General features: G+C 32.1%; 1 protein-coding gene across 3 annotated transcripts in view; it reads right to left on the bottom strand.

Annotated features, from left to right (window-relative positions):
• LOC126887302 (chondroitin sulfate N-acetylgalactosaminyltransferase 2) overlaps positions 1 to 20,440 on the bottom strand; it is a 1,014,890-nt gene that overhangs the window by 976,523 nt on the left and 17,927 nt on the right. The window contains exon 2 of one of the 3 annotated variants that reach the window (XM_050654726.1): positions 15,127 to 15,153. The exons of the other annotated variants lie outside the window; for them this stretch is intronic. The gene's annotated coding sequence lies outside the window, so the exon portion shown is untranslated. The remainder of the gene's footprint in view (positions 1 to 15,126; positions 15,154 to 20,440) is intronic. 3 annotated transcript variants of the gene reach the window in all.

The following is a 20,440-nucleotide window of genomic DNA, read 5'->3' as shown; positions in this document are numbered from 1 at the left end:
TGTTTATTTAATTTAGTAACTAATTTATGCATTCATTAAAATGGTAAAATATTTTTTGTAAAATAATTTAAAGTTATTAAATTCAATTGAATTGTACTAGCAATTGTATTTATTTTAATCTTTAATTACGTTTTTATTTTCATATTTTATATTTTAGTGTATGTTTCTAAAACCAGATTATAATTATTTTTTTTGCAAAAAAATTTTTAAATAAAAAATCCGCAAAAACGTAAAATCTATAGTTTTTTTTAAATATCTACAAAACGAAACATGCTAGGTACATACAACCTTATACCAAAAGAAAGGTTGTAATATTTACTACAAAATGCAAAACTAATATACAGGGTGTCCTATTTAAAAAAATGAGAAAATTTTGTATTTGCAAATAGTGATCACACTGTATATTTCATGGCTAAAAGTAAAAAATATTAAATTATTTAAAAATAACACTATATTTTAAAAATTTTGATTTATCACTTAAATTTTTATTTCTTTGGAAACATAATCCACAGCCCTATAAATATTACCATTTTTTTCAATAAAAATGTAAATATTTCAAAAATTATTAACTTTAGGCCTCTAAGACCTTATACAAATTTTTCATATAAATAATAATAATATATTCAAAAATGATTTAATATACAGGGTGTTCCATTTAAAAAAATAAAACTTTAGTTCATACCGTCGTTCTGACTCACCCTGTATAATCAAAAATAATTTTAGAATATAGACCTCTTTGATACACATTAGTTTTGTTATAAACATTTTTTTGTATATCTCATAGTTTAGCCGTAATCAAAGAAGACCATAGGTTTGGCGCACCCTGTATTTAGGTCAAAAAATAGTTGGCACCCGCCATGAATTTTTAATTTAGTATTTCACTCTTTACATTAAAAATGTTGCCGACCTCTTTACTTGACGATTACAAAAATGATATTTTTTACTTTTGTTTTTGAGCCTTGAAAATTGTCATAGTTCCTTCTTTTTTCAGTTTTAAATTGTTTATAACTCGAAAACTATCATCATTAGAGAAAAATTACAAAAGACCTTTTTTGTTTAAAATGATCCAAAAAATCTGATATATCTGCCCGGGTCGAATTTTTTTAATTCATAAAAAAAATGTAATTTTTTTAATTATTAATTAATTATAGTTAGAACAAGATTAGATCGGGCAGCCCTTGTTTTTTGTAATTGTTAACATGCTAAATTACATATCCAATAATTTTTGTCCATTAAACAGATCGGTGCAAATCGATGTTATATCGTATCCTCTACTAACTATAATTATTTGGAAATAAATCTAATCTACGTCTATGCTCCAGATTTATCATTTTTGTGATATCATTGCTCACTTTGGTTTTTTGGAAACAACACTCTGTATATAGTCCAGGAACCGAAGGTTATTGACCTCGAAATTTTTACAGAATGGATCGATTTACTTGGAAATTTGATAATAAGTAGTGGATAGTCCAAGGATCAAAATTTATATGATGCCGAAAGGCGCTTTTATCATAGGGGTACTTGCCACCCCATCTCGGGGGTGGAAATTGTTATTATATTTTGACCTCAAAAGTTAATAAAAACATTTATTCTAAGCTAAAAATGTTCTATACATTTTTTTGACAAAATTAATAGTTTTCGATTTATTCGCAATCGAAAGTGTTAGTTTTATTTCGAAAAAATCAATGTTTTTCGATAATACTCATTTACGATTCACTCAATTTTTGCCTTAGAAAAAATTTCAAACCAAGTTCTTGGGAATTAAATAACCTACAATTTTATATTTAAACATTTTTTTGGTATTTCTGAGGCTAATCTTTCTATTCTGAAGAAAATGTCATTTTTTTACCAAACTACAAAAATTCGTTATTCGCTTTTAACTCCAGTTTTTTTAAAACTAATCATTCTAAGCCAGTCAAACTTCTAGAATCTATTAATAATACATAAATAAAGAAGAAAGAATAAGGCCAATGACTTAAAACACCGCTAACTTATATTATTATGCTTCCAATGGGAATTCATCTTTTTTTCAAAAAAAATATTGATTTTTAACCGTAAATTTTTTATTTTTTGTTTTAGAAAGTTTGGTAAAAAATAATTTTGTAGGTTTTTACAAGATCTATAAGCCTATTAATATTAAATATTTTGAAAATCCTCAGTCGCAAAAAAGGTGACTTTGAAAGGGTTAGTAAAGGTGGTTTTTTCATGTTATTACAAGATTTTATTGTCAATAGTTTACTCAATTTTTGCCGTAGAAAAATTTTTTGCTAACCAGGTTCTTCCATTCTGAAGAAAAGGCCATTTTTTCCCAAACTACAAAACTTCGTTATTCGCTTGTAACTCCATTTTTTTAGCTGATCATTCTAAGATGGTCAAATTTCTAGAACCTATTAATAATATATAAATAAAGAAGACCAAATAAGGTTAATGACTAATTTTAACCCGCCAGTGGTCGCTATATAAGATTTTCTCTCACGGTTTCAGTAAATTGCGCACAACTTTTTTTCTGGAAAATTATACGCGCTTTAGTTCAATCTAGTCTCCTAACTATCCTCCCTCGACAATCTGATATACTTTTCCGTTCAGATAGTGACTCAGTTTACTTAGTAACACCATATTGTTGAGTCAGTGCGCTTCATGTGAGAGATTCTCTCATCAAGCGAACACCGGCGTCACCAATTGTGTATAAAAATTAATTTTATTTTTCCCTTTAAAACCGAAAGTAATATCCTTTTATGATGTAATAAAAGGCACCGTCGATGTGGTCGATGATATGAAAATCCTGTATTCTTTTTCACGGGTTAGTTGTAGGTGGTCACTTATCATATATTTTTCATTGTTAAATATTGGCGGCATCAATAGTCACATTTTATATAAAGATAATAATAATAAAACAGAAAAACGTCGTGTCTTTTTAAAGCAAATGACTGTATCGTCGATGAAACCTCATCTTTTTTGTAAAATTTTGTAAAGGAAGGCAAAAGTTGGATAGGTGAGAGAAAATCTCATGCGCGACCACTCGCGTAACAACCTACCTAGCGACCAATGCCGGGTTAATTAGGGTGGTGATTAGGAGGTTCCTTCCGATCACTCTTTTGCTGAAAAAAATAGAGACTGACATTCTTTTCATTATAAGTCACTTAATTTTTGAGCTAGAGACTTTTATTTTTGGAGATAGATATTTTTAAATCCTTTAAATTAGTTTCAACAAGATATCCTCGAAAAATGCATAGTTTTCCCGTCTTTTGGCTTTGAAAGTACAATAGTTAGCATTTGACGAAGAAGAGCTAACATATAATAAAGTATAGCTCGATTACTATTGGTCTTCAAGAAAATTAAAAAAAGGTATTGTTTATTTTTTAAAAGGTACATTTTTGTTAAGGAAAATTGTTTTGATAAAACGAAAACTTTGGGAGTTATTAGCAGGAAACTTATTAAAAACATTGATGTTTTCGATATAAAACTAACACTTTCGATAGCGAATATATTATCGAAAACTGTTAATTTTATCAAAAAAAGGTATAGAACGTTTTTGCTTAGAATGAATGTTTTTACCAACATTTGCGGTCAAAATATAATAAAAAAAATACCACCCTCGAGATGTGGTGGCAACCACCCCATGGTAAAAGCGCCTTTCGACATCATTTAGATTTTGATCCTTGGACTATTGAATTCACTACTTATTCTCAAATTTTCAAGCCAATCTATCCATTCTGTAAAAATTGCTAGATTTTGTCCTATTTTAAGCTTCATTACTTGAACTAATATTGCATTATTATTTAAATCCTCTCTTCCACATGGAGATGCTCCACCACATTATGGTTGAGGCGGTGCTCATGTTTCGTCTCCACGATCATATATGATTTTAGTCAGACATAAATAAAACATGGGGACCTATTGCGTTAGGAAGAGTAGGTCTTATATCATAAAAAGTTCTTCTTCTTCTTTTTCTTCTATACGGGCAGTACTGCCTGTTTTTCTTGAACGGTGCCTTCCATTCTGTCCCTAAATTGTCATTCCATCTTTTCCTTGGGCGTTCTATTATACTTCTGTCAAACGGTGACTTGTCCCTGGCTATTCTTACTAACCTTGATTTAGATATCCTGCGTATGTGTTGATTCCACTCTTCTTTTCTGTTCTTTAGCCAACTATTTATATTGTCTACTCCACATATGCGTCTGATTTCTTCACTTCTTACCCTGTCCTGTAGTCATTTTCCAGCAATCCTTCTTAAGATCTTCAGTTCGTGGGTCTCCAGCTGTCTTTGTGTTTTGCTGGTATCTGGTCTTGTTTCGGCCGTGTAAGTCATAACTGGCCTAGTAACTGACTATATATTCCGGCCTTTGTTTCCACTCTTAGGTGTTTGTTTTTCCAACTTGTGTCGTTTAGCCATCCGGCCGTTCTACTGGCTTTAATTATTTGGTCTTTTAGCTGTTTTTCGGTATTGTTGTCGGCTAATAGATTAATTCACAGGTATTTGAAAGTCATTACCTCTATAATTTGATAGTCAAACTCCAATTTACATCTTATTGGTTCTTTGGCTATTTCTGAGCTTTTTGTTTTTTGTGCAGATATTTTCATGTTCATTTCCTTTGCGTTAATGTTGAATTCGTGCAGTCATCTTTATAGGTCGTCCTCGCACTCTGCTACGAACACGATGTCATCAGCGTAACAGAGTATTTTTATCTCCCTATCACCTATTTTGTATCCTCTTTTTTTTCTCCCTATAAAAAGTTAAGTTTTTATTTTAGTGGGAATTTTCTATTTTTTTTTTTTGTAATTTTCTATTTCCAAAAATAATTTTTTTCCATTACTGGCCCATCTATCCATAATTCGAAAAAATATCTCGAATAAAACTTACCTACTTATTTTTACGTAAGGACTCTAAATCTGCAATAAAAAATGCGGGTTTCTATTAAGGGTTTTAAATTAACCCCCCACCTTCCTCCGTGGGGGTTGTATTTGGTGTAATTCGATAGATTTTTGAAAAATGAAAAATATTTTTCAGTTTTGCGATCTGATGTTCATTTCGCGAAATATCGTGGGGTCCCTATTAAAAATTTTACTCCCACCCCCTCAGTGGGGAGTCGCGTTTGACATCATTCAATAGATTTTTGAAAATATTGAAAACGTATTTTTCAGTTTTTTGCTTGCTTTGATGTTAATTTCGCGAAGTGTTCGCTTTTTTGTAAAATTTTGAGACTGGCCCATTTCGTTAGGCCCCACTCAAATCGTCAGATTTTTTAAATATACACTGTTCTTCATGTACTTAACTTACCCTGTCTTACCCTGGCGTTTTCGAGTTTTTCCCGAAAAGAATTTTTTTACGGATTACCTCTAACGCACGCCCCTCTATTAAAAGTCCATATATAGGGTTTCCCAAAAGTAGTGGAACGGTCGAATATTTCGCGAACTAAACATCGGATCAAAAAACTGAAAAATACGTTTTCAATAATTTTTAAAAATCTATCCAATGACATCAAATACGATCCCCCACTCCATTCCCTAGAGGTGTGGTGGGTGATAACTTTGAAATCTTAAATGGAAATCCCAAGTTTTTATTTCAGATTTGTATTTCTTGTGTAAAAGTAATTATTCGAGACATTTTTTCGAATTACGGATAGATGGCGCTGTAATCGGAAAACAATTTATCGTGATACACCATAGGTAAATTATAGAAACGGTCTAATATCTCAAGAAATACATTTCCAAATGAGAAATCAAAAAATATGTATTTAATATTTTTCAAAAACCTATCGAATAACGCTAAACATGACTTTCCACCTCTCATCCAGGACTTGGGGGGGGGGGGCTTTAAAATCTTAAACGGCGACCTCCATGTTTTATTGCAGATTTGAATTCGTCATGAAAAACTAAGCAACATTTATTCGAAACATTTTTTGGAATAGTTGATAGATGGCGCTACTATGGAGGTTGCTATTTAAGATTTTAAAGTTACCCCACCCCACCTGTAGAGGGTTGGGTGGAGGATCATGTTTAGTGGTATTCGATAGGATTTTGAAAAATATTAAATACGTATTTTTTGGCTTTTCATTTGGAAGTGTATTTTTCGCGATGTTAGACCGTTTCTAAAATTCACCTATGGTATCATGATAAATGGTTTTTTCCGATTATAGCGCCATCTATCCATAATTCTAAAAAATGTCTTGAATAAAAGTTACTCACTTTTACATACGAAATCCAAATCTGCAATAAAAACTGGGGCTTTCCATTTAAGATTTTAAAGTTGCCCCTACCCCACCTCCAAGGGGTGGTGTGCGGGATCGTATTTGATGTCATTGGATAGATTTTTAAAAATGATTGAAAACGTGTTTTTCAGTTTTTCGATCCGATGTTTAGTTTGCGAAATATTCGACCGTTCCGCTACTTTTGGGACACCTTGTATATGGTAGGGGTACATTTACAGGGTACAATGTTTCTCTCCATGTGATTTTCTGACGCGCTCGAGTAACTGCAAAAATCCCCGCTGGGGCTCCCACCATTAGGTTTGAAAAATGTTAATTTTCTCCACATTTTCACTAGTTTTTTTAATTATTAAGATACTTTGTTGATTAAAGTTATATATTTCTTGTGGACCCTTTATTTATTATAACTTGTCGCATATAATAAAAAAACACTGAATTATTAATATTTACCAATTTAAATTAAACAATTTAGGTACTAGTCCAAGTAATGAAGCTTAAAATAGGACAAAACCTCGCAATTTTTACAGAATAGATCGATTTACTTGAAAATTTGAGAATAAGTAGTGGATAGTCCAAGGATCACAATCTGTATGATGCCGAAAGGCGCTTTTACTATGGGGGTGGTTGCCACCCCATCTTGAAGATGGAAATTTTTTATTATAGTTTGTCCGCAAAAGTTGGTTAAAACATTCATTCTAAGCAAAAAACGTTCTATACATTTTTTGATAAAATTAATAGTTTTCGATTTATTATCTATCGAAAATGTTCGTTTAATATCGAAAAAATCAATGTTTTAATAAGTTTTCTGCCAATAACTCCAAAAGTTTTCGTTTTATCAAAACAACTTTACTTAACAAAAATGTACCTTTTCAACAAAAAAAAAAACAAAACTGTTTTTTTATTTTCTTTAAGACCAATAGTAATCGAGCTATATTTTATTATATGTTAGCTCTTCTTCGTCAAATGCTAAATATTGTAGTTCCAAAGTCAAAAGACGGGAAAACTATGCATTTTTCGGGGATAACTTGTTCAAACTAATTTAAATTATTTAAAAATATCTCTCTCCAGAAATAAAAAAAGTCTATAGCTCAAACATTAAGTGACTTATACTGAAAAGAATGTCAGTTCCTATTCTTTTCAGCGAAAAAGTGATCGGAAGGAACCTCCTAATTACCACCCTAATTAAAATTAGTCATTGACCTTATTTGGTCTTCTTTATTTATGTATTATTAATAGGTTCTAGAAGTTTGACGGATCTACAGGAGGATACTAAAAATATCTTATGTGGACCATGTCACCAACATTAAGGTCCTATAGCGCATGACAAAAGAAAAAGAAGTGCTTAATTTAGTAAAACAACGCAAGCTTGAGTACCTTGGCCACGTGATGCGGAACGAAGAAAAATATCGAGTTCTTCAACTCATCATGCAGGGCAAAGTATTTGGCAGGAGAGGACCGGGACGCCATCGTATCTTGTGGTTGAAAAACCTCCGACAATGGTTTGGGATAACCTCCGCGGAGCTGTTTCGCAGAGCAGTCAACCAAACAATGATAGCCTTGATGATCGCCAACATCCGGACTGGATAAGGCACTGAAGAAGAAGAAGAAGAAGAAGTTTGACGGGCTTAGAATGATTAGTTTAAAAAAATGGAGGTAAAAGCGAATAGCGAATTTTTGTAGTTTGGAAAAAATAGCTTATTCTTCAGAATAGAAATATTAGCATCAGAGTTACGAAAAAATGTCTAAATATCAAATTGTAGCTTATGTAATTTCCAAGAACCTGGTTTGCAAAAATTTTTTCTACGCCAAAAATTGAGTGAGTTATTGACAATTAAAACTTGTAATAACATGCAAAAACCACCTTTACCAACCCTTTTAAAGTCACCTCTATTGCGACTGAGGATTTTAAAACATTTAATATTAATAGGTTTATAGATCTTGTAAAAAACTGCAAAATTGTTTTTACCAAACTTTCTAAGATAAAAATAAAAAAAGTTACGGTTAATAAATCAATATATCTTTTTGAAAAAAAAAAAAAGGAGAAATCTAATTGGAAGCGTAATATAAGTTAGCGGTGTTTTTAGTCATTGGCCTTATTCATTTATCTTTATTTATGTATTATTAATATATTCTAGAAGTTTGACTGCCTTTAGAATGATTAGTTTTAAAATAACTGGAGTTAAAAGCGGATAACAAATTTTTGTAGTTTGGTAAAAAATGCCATTTTCTTCTGAATAGACAGATTAGCATCAGAGATACGAAAAAATGATTAAATATGAAATTCTAGGTTATTTAATTCCCAAGAACTTGGATTGAAAAAAATTTTTCTACAGCAAAAATTGAGTGAATCGTAAATGAGTATATATTTTGTATTGAAAAACATTGATTTTTTCGATATTAAACTAACACTTTCGATAGCGAATAAATCTAAAACTATCAATTTTATCAAAAAAATGTATAGAATGTTTTTTTGCTTAGAATGAATGTTTTTACCAAATTTTGCAGTAAAAATAAAAAATTTCCACCCCCCGGGATGGGGTGGCAACCACTCCCATGGTAAAAGCGCCTTTCGTCATCATATATATTTTGATCCTTGGACTATCCACTACTTATTCTCAAATTTTCAAGCAAATCGATGCATTCTGTAAAAATTGCGAGGTGAAAAGCTTCGATTCCTGGACTATACCTACGTTGATTTCTTTTTTTACTTGAGCTGTTGCATTACATAATTTCGGAATTAAAATTTAAAATTTAACCAGAAAAGACATTTGCCCGAAAATTCAAAGTATACCTATAGAAACACATTTAGGGTTTCACCTTTTTTTTAAGTGAAGAATCCATTTTTAAAAAATATTTCCACCTACTTTCCTGTAAAAAAAGATATTTTTATATTTTTTGCCGTTATAGTAAAATAGTTCAATATTTCAACCCCTAAAGCATAGATCTTAGAATCGCTTCATTTTTCTTGCAAGAAAACTCATCGACTAAGTAGACGACCCCCTAAACCACAACCTCGAAGTTTAGTGCCCATTTAGGCAAATTCCACCGAACATGTACAACTAAATCTCACTTAGAATCCCCCTTTTAATTACACGAAATTTCCTCTTGCTTCTTATTCACTTCGAGACGTTCGGAGTCGAAGAAAAATCCCCCGTTTGTACGTGTGCGAGTAAATTCGGAAATTGAAAAAGCACCCCGTGTGAAATTTTCCGTGAAATTCTGTCAGTAGAGGAAAAACTGCACAGAAATCTAAGCAGGATGAATTCCAAGGACAGACGCGAGAAAAAGCTTTAGAAATTATCGATAGTATCCTGCACAACTGAGGAAATGGAAACTGGCAGGTTTTGTATTGAAATGAAGGAATTGGAAGCCCGGATAACTTTGTATTTATAGCGTTAAGGTTATAAAGAAGGTATCTAATAAAAATATCATATAAAACTTAATGAAAAATCCTTTAAGGGCTACATCACAGACCGTTTTATGTATTTAAAAATATCATCATCAGTGTTTAGAACTGGTTGATCACAAGCTAGCCGCCAAAGAGATACCAGGTTATGAACCCTTTAAATGGTATAAGAATTTGTTATATTAGCATTATTTGCTTAAAATTCCGGATAAAATCACTTGGGTTGCTAAACAGGTAGATATGTCTCTACATGAAGACTGTTAGATGGCAACTTTTAGATGGAGAAAAACCAAAGCTAAAGCAGAGGTCCGAAGTGTATCTGCAGAAGCAACCTAAGTTGTTAACGTTTGAAGGTTAGTGTTTTATTATGTTCGACGCCTAAATATTAGGGGTTGTTGTTATGTTTGATAGCTATATCACTTAGAGTTACATTGGGAGTATCACCCGCAAGTTGACTCTACAGGAGAAAGAGAGAGGTTTCAGTTTTGCTGGTATTAGAAAGTAAGCGCCTGTTCTTAAAGTAGATGCATAGTGTAGTTAGGTCTTCGTTTAGAGCTAGTTCTCTTGCTTCTTTACTATTATCTTGGAAGCCAATGGAATGGTCGTTAGCATAAGCGAATTTTCTCGATATGGGACTACTGATGAGGGTGAAAAATCCTCGAAACCGGTATAGACTCTTCCTGCACTCTCCGATTTTACTCTGGGCTAATTAGCAAAATACAAGGAAAAGTTATTTACCAGCAATTTTATTGCTGGAATCGAATCTTATTATTGTATATATTAATAATATAGATATGCAAAGTCCGCAGATAGTGTGCTACTTTTTTTATAAACAAAATGGCGCCCGAAAATCGTGTTTTTTTTTCAATTTTTGCTCTATAACTCCAAAGATTTTAACTTTAGACCAAAAACACCCAAATAAAAATTCACTGCAATTAAATTCTGCATAGAGACCTGTTTTTTCCGATTTACTTCGACGAAAACTTTCCCCGGAAAAAGCGGGTTTTTCCAACAAAATCTTTAAATTTCAACTAAACTTTTAGATAAGTAGTTGTTAATCAATAATTAAATAACTTGGTAACTTAAAAGCCCTTTCCGTATGTATTATAATTCCAGAATTCTATGGAAATAGACTGAACAGTTTAGCAACAATTAAAATGTTAATTAAAAATTTACGATCGCTATAATAACGACAATAATTATGATGCATAAGAATAACTATGATTTTTTCATAAAAAGACACTATACCTATCTAATGTACTTTACAGAATTGAAATTGGACTATTTAAGCGGCCTCAGGAATATTTTAAAATTATAAACAATTTTTTGGTTTATAAACAAATAGAATATCTCGGGAAATATTAAACTAAATTAAATTGTGAAAACGGTATTTGAAAGACAGCGGCAGGACGCTTCTTCTAAATGAAAAAAACGTTTAATTATGATGAGTGGTTCCTGAGGTACAGCCTGTCAAAGTTGACCGGCATTTACGGCAAAGATATAAACAATAGGGTCATAATTTTCAAACCATCACCTTTTTATTTTTGTCCTCTTTCTCCACACCAATTTTCATATCTTTAAGAGCCTCATAACATATATTATTATAACAAAAACTATCGATAATACGTGTGAAAATTGCCAAAAATAGCAAAATTCCAATCAAAAATTAGTTTGGAGACAATGTAACCCTCAAAGTTCAAAATCGGTATACGTTAACAAAATGCATTTTCTCGGCTTCCCATGGAGCAATTTCCTTCATTCTTTTTTTGTTCTCTAATAACTCGAGTAGAGCCATCGAACTAACGCATTATTAAATGTCAAACTTGCTTTTGTTTTGTTATAATAGATTAATTTATTTTTAAGAACAGAAAATTACATATTTTTTCCAGTTGTAGGCTTTTTTTAGATAAACTTACTACAAGTGTACCTTTTAAAGTTAAAAACATAAATATTCTCATTTGAAAGCTGTATAATTATTTAAACAATTTTTATTTAAACAAATTAAAATATTGTGTTATAATAAATAAATTAATTTATTATAACAAAACAAAAGCAAGTTTTACATTTAATAATGCGTTAGTTCGATGGATCTACTCGAGTTACTTGGGAACAAAAAAAGAATGAAGGAAATTGCTCCATGGGAAGCCGAGAAAATGCATTTTTTTAACGTATACCGATTTTGAACTTTGAGGGTTACATTTTCTCCAACCTACTTTTTGATTGTAATTTTGCTATTTTTGGCAATTTTCACACGTATTATCGATAGTTTTTATTATAATAATATATGTTATGAGGATTTTAAAGATATGAAAATTGGTGTGGAGAAAGAGGACAAAAAGAAAAAGGTGATGGTTGGAAAATTATAATCCTATTGTTTATATCTTTGCCGTAAATTTCGGTCAACTTTGACCGGTTGTATCTCAGCAACCACTCGTCATAATTAAACGTTTTTTCTTTTAGAAGAAGCGTCTTGCTGCTGTCTTTCGAATACCGCTTTCACAATTTAAGTTAGTTTAATATTTCCCGAGATATTCTATTTGTTTATAAGCCAAACAATTGTTTATAATTTTAAAATATTGCTGAGGCCGCTTAAATAGTCCAATTTCAATCCTGTAAAGTACATTAGATGGGTATAGTGTCTTTCTATGAAAAAATCATAGTTATTCTTATGCATCACAATTATTGTCGTCATTATAGCGACCGTAAATTTTTAATTTACATTTCAATTGTTGCTAAACTGTTCATTCAATTTCCATCTACTTCTGGCTTTTACTTTACCAAGTTATTTAATTATTGATTAACAACTACTTATCTAAAAGTTTAGTTGAAAATTAAAGATTTTGTTGGAAAAACCTGCTTTTTCCGGGGAAATTTTTCGTCAAAGTAAATCGGAAAAAACACGTCTCTATGCAGAATTTAATTGCGGTGAATTTTTATTTGGGTGTTTTTGGTCTACAGTTAAAATCTTTGGAGTTATAGAGCAAAAATTGAAAAAAACACGATTTTCGGGCGCCATTTTGTTTATAAAAAAAAGTAGCACACTATCTGCGGACTTTGTATATCTATATTATTAATATATACAATCATAAGATTCGATTCCAGCAATAAAATTGCTGGTAAATAACTTTTCCCAAAAATGGCCTATTCTCCGATAATCAGCCCAGACTATTTAACTAGAGTATTATGCTGCTGCATTTTCGGATTGCAGAGAAACTGAAAATGTTTATACATTTTTACTTTTTTATGGAGTATATAGGAAGCTTTCTCGTTGGAACTTTACCACGCTGAGCAGATGAGAAGTGAATTATTTAAAATTTCCTCATCTTAATGTTCGTCTCGGCACCCGTACGGCTTATAATTTCTGAAAGTCACGGGGGTAGTAACCAGAGAACTTCCAGCTGTTGTCAATATAGTGGTATGAGAAAGATATTTATTGTCGTTTTCAGTGCTACTGGATTGAGAACTTATTTTGTTTCTCGATTTTGTTTCAGGTATATCTTCCGTGGTATACTTGGTATGTCTGCCGTGTAAAGGTTAAATAATAAAGGAGCTAGCACTGAACTTTGAAGTAAGCCGTTTTTAAGTTTTCTAGTGTTACTCCGTGCATCATTCATGTATACCTGAAACAGCCTGTTAGTTAGTAGATTGTTTATCAGCTGACAAGTTTTCAGGCAGGATATGATTTTCATAAACTTGCAAATAAAGCCCTCTCTCCACACAGTGTCATAGGCAGCCGTGATATCTATGAATGGAATGGCAGATTTTTCACGTCTTTCAAATACAACTTCGATAAATATAGTTAGGAACAGTACTTGGTCACACCAACTTCGTTTTCTTCTAAATCCATCTTGCTCAGTTGGTACAGCATCCTCAATAGCGTTACTTACATATTCTGTTATAATGAGAGACGTCGCATACTTCATCATCGTGAGTAATAGTAAACATTACATGCTCATTGAATAATATACTATTATTATCTTTAATGGGAATTAGCCACAATTCTAGTTGTAAATATGTACGTTTATTTTGACGTAGAAATAATACGGTATATTCTTCCGCATATAAAACTATCAATCTTTAGACTTAGTACTCATATACATCTGTTCTCGAGCATTTACATATTGCAAAATGATTTATTGGCAATAAAAGCCTTACGTCATAATCTAATACGTTCCCATCGACCAATTCTCAAGAAGGCTACAGTCCAACTTCGAGAAACACATTTGCATAAGTATGTCAAACTTTTTCTATCGGGCTTCGACTTGATTTTTATGCGAAATCTCGTTTGGGGATAATAAAAAGGATTTTATGTAATATGACAGGGGTGGTCAAACTGTGGCTCGCGAGCCACATGCGGCTCTTTGAAGGATTACTTTGAAGGATGTGGCTCTCGATTGTATCCGAGTTATTTTTCAATTTTGTATTAGATATGATTTAAAAAAATTATTATCGTTCCATAATATGTGTTTCAAAATGTCTTTTAATTTACTGACAACAAACATGAAAGACTTTGTAACAAATTCCATTTCCATCCAAGATAAGAATGATATGACACATCGAAAACTGCGCTAACGAACATTACAATAAGAGTGGCGTAATGTAAAAGTCAGTAATCAACCGAATCCAGACCGATTTTTGTATAACTCTTGCTACAGATGTAATTTGTAATTTGTATTAGGTACACATTTTGCATTTAAGTCATTTTACTGGACTTAGAAAAAAATTTTTACCATATTATACTAGAAAAACTTAACGAGTAGGTATATAAAAAAGCCGGAAGGAATATTGACCGAACTCCAAAATAGATTTGAAGACTTAAAATATGTTAAATCGTCTCATCATTTTTTTCCGAATTCATTTGAAATGAACATAGTTCATAAGGTGAATTTTTTATTATTACCAATATATGACCCAAACAACATCTGGAGAATTAAAATTAATAGAGACGCAAGAAGATCAAGCTCGAAAATAAAACTATAAGTCGACGCCGAATACCGAATTTTGGAAATTTGTACCAGAATCCAAGAAGGTACCCTAAAAAAGAATGCTTGTCGAATTATTTCCATATTAGGAACAACGTACTTGTGTGGACCATTTTATTCCATTTTATAATTCGTGAAATCCTAACACCGATCAATATTACCTAACCAGCATCTAAAAGAATTACTGAGAAGTCACATATTAATCACCAAATTCTAAAGAATTATCAAAAGAAGGAAAACAAAAATGTAATTAAGTTTAAATATTTCGTAATTGTATTTCGGTTTTCAGTAAGTAAAAGTTCTGTTAAAAAAATTGTAAATACCTTCTGATACATAGATACTTTTTGAATAAGTATTTTATTGCGGCTCGCGAAAAACTTCAATTGTGAAAATTGGCTCGGACTATTAAGAAGCTTGGCCACCCCTGTAATATAACTACACCGAAACGTGAAATAGCACCTTAGAAAGGGAGTTAGTAGTATTATTACAGTTGGTTTAGAAAAAAGTACACATCTGATTTAATCTTACTTACATTCATAGTGCTAATTTTTCTTCTTTTCTGAAAATGTTTAATATACATATAATATGAAGGTTTACATATATAATATAAAGTCAAATGATCAACTGACAAGACAACATTAAATAACAAGATCATAAGACACAGTAAAATACCCGAACAATGGAGGACAAGCGATCTGATCCTATTATTTAAAAAAAGCGATAAGAAACGACCAAAAAAACTATTCGCCGTGTGCAAGTACTTGGACGGGATACGAGAAACGATCGTGCGCAAATATCGGAGAAATCTTAAAACTTTCTTAAATAATTCATTGTCAAATTGACGTATATTTCATATCTACTGTCACTGAAGAAGAAAAGTTATATGTTGCTCCACAATATTGATATGATATGCAATTATTATATAAAGGTAAATTTAATTAATTGTATTTTGCTTGTAGTAGTGCATTTTAATAATTTATTTAATACATACAATTGTTTACCTTAGCACATGAGCAACAAGGTTTCCGTACGAGAAGGTCGTGTACCTGTATTAGATCATGACGGAACTAAGACAAAATCTCCAGGGGCGTAACGCTGCGTGGGGGATAAAGAACGGACCCCTGCTCCCACCCCTTTGCAGCGTTCCGCCCCTGGAGATTTTACTGAGTTACGTCATGACCTACTTATTCCTAAATTTTGGTGCACTATCTCAATCATGGGCATCACAAAAAAAATAATAAAAACCGCGACTTTGACCCCTTATAACGGCACTCGTCCCCCGCTCTGGTTTCCGCCACTGGAGATTTTACTTAGGCAATGTCATGGTCTACTTATTCCCAAATTTTGGTGCACTATCTCGATCACAAATGTAAAAAAAAACCCTTATAATTTTTATATTCAACCCTGCCCCCACCTCTTTTTTCCTCCACGCAGCGTTCCGCCCCTGGAGATTTTACTTAGTTACGTCATGACCTACCTACTTATCCCCAAATTTTGGTGCACTATCTAGGTCATTAGCGTCACATAAAAAAATAATAAAAACCGCGACTTTGACCCCTTATAACTACCCTCGTCCCCCGCTCTGGTTTCCGCCCGTGTGGGAAAGTCATATACACGACTAATTCAACATATCACCGTATAGTTTGTCCATAGTACTTATCACAAGCAAAATTCGCTTCTATCTCTCCGAAGATAATGCACTGAGTGATGAAATCAAATTAAATGTGATGCTTGAGTTTGAGGAAAACCAACATATAAATGTTTTCGAGCGAATGATGAACATGTTGGATAACAATATTATTCAATATTAAAAGACGTTGCGTTTTCTGAAGAGTTTATTTTTTCACTTAACGGTCACTTAAATCCTCACTAGATGAAAGAACACCAGTAATATGCACCATCAAAAGGTTAATGTTTGGTCAGGCATTATGGGAAACCATATCATTAGTCCCCTTTCCATTGAGGGCAACTTTTTTAAACACTTGGCTTAAAAATTCGAAAAGCTTTTTCGTTTACGCCATTTTTCGTTTTTTATAAGCTACATTTTTGCTAAAAGTATTTTTCGATTAAATACTTTTTGAGTTATTTTCGAAAAACCGTTTTCAACCGTGGTTTTTTGTTAAAAAATAAACGTTTTCACGCACAAAAAAAACTCGAAAAGTATCGATTTCTTCATTTCCGGACTTATTTTGAAGGTATTTTTTTCACCCCCGAGAAGGAGTGACTTTCACAACCAAGTAAAAGCAACCCTGGGTATAAGTCCAACATGAAGTAGAATGTAAGAAAAAACTTAAATCGAAATTTTGAAGCAAATCTATCGTGACGAGGAAAACTACACTCCAAAACGATCAATTCTTCTTCTTTAAGTGCCATCTCCGCTACGGAGGTTGGCAATCATCATAGCTATTTTAATTTTTGAGGCAGTAGCTCTAAATAGTTGTTTTGAGCTGCATCCAAACCATTATTGCATTATGAGTCGCAGGATGCCATACTTCTCGCCCCGCATCACATGTAGTTTTCTTTCTTTAATTGTAAGTTCAACTTCCTTCTCTTTTCCTACCTATTCTTTTTAGTACGTCGTTATTCGTAACTCTATCTACCCAGGAAACCCTCATAATTCTTCTATAAGTCCACATTTCAAAGGCGTTAAGTCGTCTCATTGTCTCTACATTTAACGTCCATGATTCCACTCCATAGTATAGTACACTGTGTACGTAACATTTTGTTAGGCGTACTTTAAGTGCTAATGTTAAATTTTTGCTACCTAGGACCTTTTTCATTTTCATAAAATTAGAACGTGCTTTTTCGATTCCTGACTTTGATTTTTGCAGTGTAGTCATTATTTTCTGTTATAAGTGTTCCTAGATAAGTATACTTTTTTACTCTTTCGGTCTGCTGGCCCACTACTATCAAGATTTCGTTAGTATTACGGTTGTTTTTACTAATTTTCATAAACTTCGTCTTTTTGATATTGAGAGAGAGTCCGTACTACCTACTACACCTTACTATTTTACTCGTGAGTCTTTGCAGATCTTGTAAACTATCGGCTATTATTGCTGTATCATCTACATATCTGATGTTGTTAACTAAGACTTCATTTACTCTTATGCCGACTGTTTTATCTTCCAGAGTTTCTCGCATTACCTCTTCAGAATAAGAGTTCAATAATAGAGGTGATAGTATGCAGCCTTGCCGGACTCCTCTCTTTATTTACATTTCTTCAGATGTTTCTTTTTCAATTCTTACTATTGCTCGCTGATTGTAATAGAGGTGTGTCATTAGTCTTAAATCTCTTTCATCTAGGTTTTTAGTTTTCAGAATTTCCATGAGTCGATCATATTTTACTTTATCAAACGCTTTATTGTAGTCTACAAAACAGACGTAAAGAGGACGGTTAACATCCAAACATCTCTGTGTCAGCACGTTGAAGGAGAATAATGCCTCTCTGGTACCCATAACATTGCGGAACCCATATTGAGTGTCACTAATATCCAGCTCCAGTTTAGAGTGTATTATGGCGTGGATAATTTTCAGCAGAATTTTCAAGGTATGTGACATTAAACTTATGGTTCGGTAGTCACTGCATTCTTTGGCATTCACTTTCTTTGGCAAACACAAAAATTCTGATGTCAGCATCAGCATTTTTCTAGGGATGATTCCCGTAGTATAGATAGCGTTGAACAGTTCTACTATTATGTCCAGGTTTTTCTCGTTGACCAACTTTATCAGATCGCTAGATAATTCATCTGGACCAGCAGATTTATTGGTTTTCATAGAGTCTATTGCCTGACTAGCCTCTGATTTGGTTATCTTTGGGCCCACATCTCCGGTTTGGCTATCTACGGATGTACTAGCTTTTCTCTGGTCATGAAATAGTTCCTCGATGTACTCTTTTCGTCATAGTTTTCGTTGTCTCCATTATAATATTTCCATTTTTGTCGAGTAATATATTTGAGGTTCTTCTATTTCCTATTCCGGCTAGTTCTTTGACTTTCTTATGTAGGTTGAAGTTGTCATATCTGTTTTGCAGTTCTTCTATTTCTTTACATTTTTCAGATAAGTAGGTTTCTTTAGCCTCCCTAATTTTTTTCTTATTTGGTTTTGAAGCTGTTCATAGCGGGTCTTATTGATGGTTTTGTTTTTTCTTCTGGAACGATCAATTACTGGTCTATAATTGCAAAATAATATGCCAATATAATTGCAAAATAATATGCCAATTATTTTACAACCATAAAATATTTACTTTTATTTCCTTTATATTTAATCTGGTAAGTGAATTTCTGTGATTACGTGATGACCTAAAAAATCAGCGATTGGGGGTTATTTACACCATCACCTTTAGTCGTTTCGCTTGCATGATCCTAAGCAACGTGACGGTTCACTACTATTAACATGAAAACTTTTTGTTATTATTTTGCCTAAAAATAAACGTGTAACCCCGTTAATTATCTTGCCTTATTTTTAAAATATGTTTCCGAGACATGAACGAGATAACAGTAGTTTTTATTTGAATGGTTTTGTCAAATATACAAATTTTACCGATTTTTACATAAAATTTGTATAATTATACAATAATACAAAATTTGTGGAGAGATATACAGAGACTCTGTAGTTTGGAATAAATTCCATATCTCAAATACTAAAATTGTTTTTTTGAAAAATGCTCAGACCCGTCGATTAGTATTTCAAATTGTCCTTTTTGACATACAATAATAATGCATACAGAGTGTCCCAATTTAGAGATATGACGTCATCTTTGATTTTCTTAAATGGCAACACTGTCATTTTGATAGCTATTTTGATAGCTATTTTGATAGGGTGTGTAAAGTTATACACAATTGCAAAATATCAAATTTTTATTCTCTTCCATTTACAAGATAATAGAAAATAACAAAGTTATGTCTATAATTTGGAATAAATTCAATAATTATAATCCTTATTGTTTTTTTTTTGAAAAATGCCCAGACCCGTCGATTAGTATTTCAAATTGTCATTTTTGACATACAATAATAATGTATACATTGTGTCCCAATTTAGAGATATGACGTCATCGTTGATTTTCTTAAATGGCAACACTGTCATTTTGATAGCTATTTTGATAGGGTGTGTAAAGTTATACACAACTGCAAAATTTCAAATTTTTATTCCCTACCATTTACAAGATAATAAAAAATAACAAAGTTACGAAAAACAAATAATCAAATAATAATTGAATTTAATTATTTCAAATAGGCAAGTGCTCATAACGTTGCCCATTGACTATTTGACAATAATTGAGGGCAACATTATGATATTTGCTTAACTGAATTAATTAAATTCAGTTATTATTTGATTATGTACTTGTTTTTCATAACTTTGTTTTCTTTATTATCTTGTAAATGGTAGGGAATAAAAATTTGAAAATTTGCAGTTGTGTATAACTTTACACACCCTATCAAAATAGCTATCAAAATTACAGTGTTGCCATTTAAGAAAGCCAACGATGACGTCATATCTCTAAATTGGGACACCCTGTATACATTATTATTGTATGTCAAAAAGGACAATTTGAAATACTAATCCACCGGTTTGAGCATTTTTCAAAAAAACAATTAGTATTTGAGATATTGAATTTACTCCAAATTACAGACTCTCTCTGTATAACTCATTTTTATGCTGAAAAAGACTTAAACGGAAGAAAGGGCAAAAAATCAACAAAGTTTAAGTAGAAGTTCCGCATTTAGATGACATTTTTCAACAAGTGCTATTACTATCTAATATATTTATATAGGTTTCTAGGTTTCGTAGGTTTGTCGGTTTATTATAAAAAAAAATACTTTATTATTGTTTAAACGTTTCGGCTATCT

The sequence above is a fragment of the Diabrotica virgifera genome, chromosome 6 (assembly GCF_917563875.1).
Source record: "Diabrotica virgifera virgifera chromosome 6, PGI_DIABVI_V3a".
Lineage (NCBI taxonomy): Eukaryota > Metazoa > Arthropoda > Insecta > Coleoptera > Chrysomelidae > Diabrotica > Diabrotica virgifera.
This window is presented reverse-complemented; position numbering and strand designations above follow the sequence as displayed.